Below are 7,322 nucleotides of genomic sequence, written 5' to 3'. Positions count from 1 at the left end.
ACCGAGTGGGACTAAGAGCGCATGCGCAGTGAGGAACGCTGGGGGTAGGAAGGCCGACCGCAGCAGACTTGAGTGGGGCGGGCAGGGAAGGCAGGGCACGGGGGTAATTAAGGCGAATGCAGCCCCCTCACCCCGGGTTGGGACAGTACCCTTGGCGGGCTCCCCCGGTAGGGGGAAGGGGAGTGGAGGAAGTAAAGGGGAGAAGGGAAGCAGCAAAGGGAGGAGCAGAGCGGGGGGGGAGAAGGAAAGCAGCGTGGGGTATCTCCTACAAGCTCGAAATAAGATCTAAGGCCTGTAGGAGGAGACGGCTCATATTAGAGACAGATTTCAGAGTAGCAGCCGTGTTAGTCTGTATCTGCAAAAAAAAAAAAAAAAACAGGAGTACTTGTGGCACCTTAAAGACTAACAAATTTATTTTAGCATGAGCTTTCGTGAGCTAAAGCTCACTTCTTCGGATGCATAGAATGGAACACACAGACAGGAGATATTTATACATACAGAGAACATGAAAAGGTGGAAGTATGCATACCAACAGGCAGAGTCGAATCAATTGAGATGAGCTATCGTTAGCAGGAGGAAAAAAAACTTTTTGAAGTGATAATTAAGATGGCCCATAGAAGGTGTGAGGAGAACTTAACATAGGGAAATAGATTCAATTGGTGTAATGACCCAACCATTCCCAGTCTTTATTTAGACCACAGTTAATGGTATCTAGTTTGCATATTAATTCAAGTTCAGCAGTCTCTCTTTGGAGTCTGTTTTTGAAGTTTTTTTGTTGCAAAATTGCCACCTTCAAGTCTGTCACTGAGTGGTTATAAAGGTTGAAGTGTTCTACAGCCAAGCTCTAAGATACAACCGTATTCGCTCCAATCCCTTGGACAGAGATAAACACCTACAAGATCTCTATCAAGCATTCTTAAACCTACAATACCCACCTGCTGAAGTGAAATAACAGATTGACAGAGCCAGAAGAGTACCCAGAAGCCACCTACTACAGGACAGGCCTAAAAAAGAAAATAACAGAACACCACTAGCAATCACCTACAGCCCCCAACTAAAACCTCTCCAGCGCATCATCAAAGATTTACAACCTATCCTTAAAGATGATCCCTCACTCTCACAGATCTTGGGAGACAGGTCAGTCCTCGCTTATAGACAGCTTCCCAACCTGAAGCAAATACTCACCAGCAACCGCACACCATACAACATAAACACTAACCCAGGAACCTATCCTTGCAATAAAGCCCGATGCCAGCTCTGTCCACATATCCATTCAAGTGACACCATCACAGGACCTAATCACATCAGACACACCATCAGGGGCTCGTACACCTGCACATCTACCAACGTGATATATGCCATCATGTGCCAGCAATGCCCCTCTGCCATGTACATTGGCCACACCGGACAGTCTCTACGCAAAAGAATAAATGGACACAAATCTGACATCAGGAATCATAACATTCAAAAACCAGTGGGAGAACACTTCAACCTTTATAACCACTCAGTGACAGACTTGAAGGTGGCAATTTTGCAACAAAAAAACTTCAAAAACAGACTCCAAAGAGAGACTGCTGAACTTGAATTAATATGCAAACTAGATACCATTAACTGTGGTCTAAATAAAGACCGGGAATGGTTGGGTCGTTACACCACTTGAATCTATTTCCCTATGTTAAGTTCTCCTCACACCTTCTATGGGCCATCTTAATTATCACTTCAAAAAGTTTTTTTTCCTCCTGCTAACGATAGCTCATCTCAATTGATTCGACTCTGCCTGTTGGTATGCATACTTCCACCTTTTCATGTTCTCTGTATGTATAAATATCTCCTGTCTGTGTGTTCCATTCTATGCATCCGAAGAAGTGAGCTTTAGCTCACGAAAGCTCATGCTAAAATAAATTTGTTAGTCTTTAAGGTGCCACAAGTACTCCTGGTTTTTTTTTATTAGAGACAGACTAACTCATAGATGGCTGAATCTAGAGGGCCAGATTCTGTAATAAAGTACAGCCCCGTCCATTAGCTTTTTCTCTAGGCTTTTAAAGATTATGTGACCCTGTGGCAACCAGTTGCTGTGTGCCAAAATTTAAAAAATTCTGTGAATGTACAAAGCAACATTTGTAGAACTTTAAAATCCATTCCAAGGGGTACCGGTTTTAAAGCAGAGTACAAAGTCTGTTTCATTTTTAACTTCTTATATTTTAAGTTCAGGTACTTTAAATACAAAGTCACATCCCAGAATTGCTACAACAGAACAAAAACATTTAGGGCTTGGCTACACTTGCAAGTTGCAGCGCTGGTAGAGGCTTTCCAGCGCTGCAATTAGTAACCGTCCACACCTGCAAGGCACATCCAGCGCTGCAACTCCCTGGCTGCAGCGCTGGCTGTACTCCTGGCCAGGTTGGGGTGTAGCGATTGCAGCGCTGGTGATCCAGTGCTGCTCATCAAGTGTGGACACACACCAGCGCTTTTATTGGCCTCCAGGGAATAAGGAGATATCCCAGAATGCTTTTAACTAAATTACTCTCTTTGTTTTGTTATGCAGCCTCTCTTTGTTTTGTTGTGAACTCTGATCGGAGCTCCGTTGAACTGCTTATCTGAAAAACAAACACTGATCACAGCAAACAGGAGCAATCTGTACCTGGCTGTGAACGATCAAATGAGAGGCAAGCAGTTTGCTTGACAGAGAAACAGCGTTGGATGCAGGCTGTTTGCAATTAAGACTAAGGGTTTGCGAACATTTTGTGATTTTTCAATCCAGGGAAGCTAACACACAGTGTTGGCTCCAAAAATCCACTCTCTCTATCTTCCCCGCTCCCTGTCACAGTACACCACAGGGAGTGAGTGAAACAGCGGGGAGTCCGTGTTGGAGGCAGGCTGTTTGCAATTAAGAGTTAAGACTAAGGGCTCGCAAACATTTTGTGATTTTTAAATCCAGGGAAGCTAACACACAGTGTTGGCTCCAAAAATCCACTCTCTCTATCTTCCCTGCTCCCTGTCACAGTACACCACCCTCCACCCCCCTCTTTTGAAAAGCACGTTGTTGCCACTTGAATGCTGGGATAGCTGCCCATAATGCAGCACTCCCAACAGCGCTGTAAATGCTGCAAATGTGGCCACACACCACCGCTGGTAGCTGTGAGTGTGGCCACACACCACCGCTGTAACTCCCAGCGCTGCAACTTTCAAGTGTAGCCAAGCCCTTAATCTCAAGAGGATCATGAGCTACTTTTTCATGTAGTTCACAAGAAGTTTAGGACACCAGCTTTTAAGACACATGCAGTGATCGGTTATATACACAAGCATAGAGTCATTATTTGCAAATGGATTAATAGATAGTGGTATTTCCCTTTCATTGTTTCCAAACACACATCCTATGACTGGAGGGCATTTCAGTTACATTTATATCCAATTCCAGATTCCTCTAAACAATTCTAATTCTGCAGTTTTCCATTTTTGATTATCTTTAACTACTCACATTCTATGATTTATGGGTTCCATCACAGTCTGATTAATATTGAGGCCTAAAGCTGTAATGAGGGAGACCCATGTTATTTCTGCCTCTGACATGAGCAAAACAAAGACTGATTTCTTCTGACTCCTTGCAATAGGTGAAATTTACCTTTTTCCACCAGGACTCCCTTTCAGTTTGGGTAGAATTTTCCCAACTAATGCTTCTTATTTCTATTAAGAATACCCCCATTCATGCCATCACGGATCGTATATTTTACCACATCAATTATCTACACTTGCATTTGCATACATGCCATAGCCAAAGAAACATTAGCTTGAAGGGTGATGACAGCCAGCAAAAGGTGCCGGTGATCTTTTTCTTGGGATTGCTCTCACTCCTCTAGAATACATGCCACCTTGTATTGTAGAGAGCTTAATTGGTCGAATGGTACCTTGGTAGGTGTAGTAGCTAAATCTTTTATATTAGCTCCCATTGCATTCATTTTATTTGCCAGCACTTCCTCATCAGTACTGTTAAGGACTGCCCCTCCCATTCCAAGTGCTCCCCATAGGTCCCTCTTTACCCTCCTACATCCCCCACCTGAGATTTTCAGTTTGGGGAGATCATGTAAATTCCACTCAGTTTTTCCAACCTTCAAATAAGGGTGAGACAAATTGCTCAAACCAGTGTTTTTATTACTGAGATATTTGTTAAGCTCAGCTCTAGAATGACCTTTTTGAGGGAGTGGGTGGGGTTGATTACCAATTGTTTTTTATGTTGGTTTGGACAACACAGGTCCCAATTAAGCTGGTGACTGGGGACTCCATGACCCAAAAGTTGCAACTTTTTACCCTATGGGCCACTGTAGAAGCCATTTCCCCATCAAGTTAGGCCACATGTTAATAACATCCTTACAAGCACACAGCACTGTGGAAACAGGAGGTCCTCCTAAGGAGGCCACTAGGTCTTGATGGAAAAGGGCAAGAGGATCTGCCATTACCCTCCAGGTGTGACTATTTGCAAGTCTGTCTTTTCCAAATTTGTCTGCTTGTCAATTACAGTGGTGGAATATTCTAATTTAAATTGGACTGTTTTGTTTCCAGGGGCTGTTTTCTTAGGCAGGTCAGTCCACAGCCGAGCACACTTTGGCTTAGTCTGGCTGCAATTGTATAACAGCCAGTCTGTTCCCACCCAGCGACAACCTAATTTCCTATTTGGGCTTCATGGATAAACTCCAATTACCCTACCACCAAATCTCCTCTCCCAGTCTAGGGGGTATCAGTGAATGCATGAGGATGGTGATGTTTCTGCCCATCATTCTAGGAATCTGTAGCCGCCACAGTACATTACCATTCACAGTCCAAATTATAATGCACTTTGAGGTCCCACTCTGATGTTTATTCTATCCAGGCCTTTTAACCTTAAGTGGGGTAATATCCATTCAAAGGGCCTAAAAGAGTGAGCCTTTCTCCAAAAATAAAGCTAGTGTTTGGAGCAATGTCGAGGATATAGTTCACTTTACAGTCTTCCATGCAGTTCTCCCAGGTCTTGATTATGACAGCATCTGGCACACTCATGCCAGAAGAATAGACTTGCAAGACCCCAGACAGTCAGGGCCAGCTCCAGGGTTTTTGCCGCCCCAAGCAGCGGGGAAAATAAATAAAAAAGCCGCGATTGCGATCAGCAGCAGCTCCACCACGCCGCTTTCTTCTTCGGCGGCAATTTGGTAGTGGGACAGGACCTGCCACTGAATTGCCGCCGAAGAGCCCAATGTGCCGCCCCTTCCCTTTGGCCGCCCCAAGCACCTGCTTGCTGAGCTGGTGCCTGGAGCCGGCCCTGCAGACAGCAGCAGACATGAGTAGGATCACCCACAGGACCACATTGCCAACAAGGTTATCAAGCCACAAAACAGATATAAACTGTTTCCCCCCACTTCCTCCTGGAGAGACGGGTTATAAAGCAAGCATCTACCAGCAGTTACGTCTGTGTGGGCTGGGAGTTTAAGTATCAGCTCAACCCTCTGTTGATCAGCGGAGTGCCCTTCTTGTCCTAGGAAATTTACCTGCTGGGAGCACAACTGGACCTTCTTCGGGCTTAACTTAAACCCAGATCCTAAATCTTTTCCAATACTTTGTCCAGTACTTCCAAATTCTCTTTTTCTGGTCTGAGTGCAGACCAGGATATCATCCACATAAGAAATCACAGGCATCCCCTCTCACATCTTGATTACGTGGGCATGGCAAATAATTGAGGCATTACTACGGGCCATGGGAACCCTGGCAAAACATAGCTGTTTATCCTGAAAGGTGAAAGCAAATTTATAGTAGCTGTCCCGGTGTAAAGAGATAGCAAAGAGAGTGTTGGTCAACTCTAATACCAAAAACACTAGGCCATTCCTGCAGTGGAAGCCATCACCACCTGATACTCAACCACCGGGGGGCTATTGGCAGGGTAACCAAGGGGTTGAAAGTCTACCACGAGTCTCCAGGTGTTGCCGTCACGCTTAAGGACCAGCCATAGAGCAGTGTTATTGGGGCTTGTCTGTGCCACTAAAACTCCTTGACTTAAAAATCTGTCAATTGTTTCTTTTAGACTAGTTCCTGCTTCCTTGGGATACCTGTACTGTTTCTGATGTGGGGGATCAGGGCCTGTGACTAGGGTTTCTGCATCAGTTTTAGGACATTTTATTTAATTGTTGGCCCACACCTCCCAGTGTATTTCTGCAATTGCTAAAACTTCTGGGGTCCTAGTGGGACATTCCAGTTCTTCAGATGTCTTAAGGCAGTGATGGACAACCTAAGATAGTGAGAGAGCCGCATGAGTGGCCCTCCTTCATCTCAGTGGGCCGCAAGGTTGAAATCGGGCATGTGCACTAACCATGACCCCATGAATAAGATTTAATACATGCTGAATATTTCATAACAATGCTCCATCATTCATATGTTAATAGAACTGTCACAACTTCAAATAGTAAAAAAAAAAATATATATATATATTTACGCATACTACATCATACTCAGTGCTACTTCTGGTTGGATCTGTCCTCCACAAGCTTTCTTAGATTAGGAGTAAGGGATGTGCAGACGCTTCGCAATTCAGCACTGAGGTTTCCATCCGTTAGTCTGCTGCACTTCTTGCATTTGATGTGTCCTATAGCAGAAAAAGTCTGCTCGCATGTGTATGTTGATCCAAAGATTGATATCAGCTTTGCAATGCAATGCTGGAGAACTAAACCAGGGGTATTCAGCCAACGTTCTCATATACCTTTCCTCGTTAGTTGGTTAATTTCGTCTTCATCCAGGGCATGTACATGGATTAATTCCCTCTCAAACTTCCTTTTATCAACCCCAAGCCTTTGACATACTACTCCACATTTGTTCAGATCAAATTCAAGTGGATTTGAGAGCAACAAGAGGAAGGGCTTCAGATCTCTCAGAGAAGAAAAGTGGTTCTCAAAATGCTCTGCCAGCGTAGACAGCACTTGTATGTGAACTGATGGATCACACTTGATCAGAGTGTTTGTCTAGCATTTTTTTTAAATGTGGGAAGTGAGTGTAGTCACATGAAGGTAACTGAGTTGACATTAATGGCAGGTGTAGCATGCATTTTCTGACACTAGCAATTAGTGTGGGCAAGAGGTGATTTTTCCCCTGCGACGACTCGTTCAACGCGTTCAGATGACCAGTGATGTCGATGAGAAATGCCACATCTAAAATCCAGTTTTCATCTTCTAACTCTGGGTACATTTGAGATTTCTGAGTAAGAAACTGCTTGATTTCTGGTAGAAGTGCCAGGAAGCGGTGCAGTAATTTACCACGGCTTAACCAGCACACTTCAGTGTGCATGATGAGGTTTCCCTATTCTGTTT

Source organism: Mauremys mutica, chromosome 1, assembly GCF_020497125.1.
Source record: "Mauremys mutica isolate MM-2020 ecotype Southern chromosome 1, ASM2049712v1, whole genome shotgun sequence".
NCBI classification, from domain to species: Eukaryota; Metazoa; Chordata; order Testudines; family Geoemydidae; genus Mauremys; species Mauremys mutica.
This window is presented reverse-complemented; position numbering follows the sequence as displayed.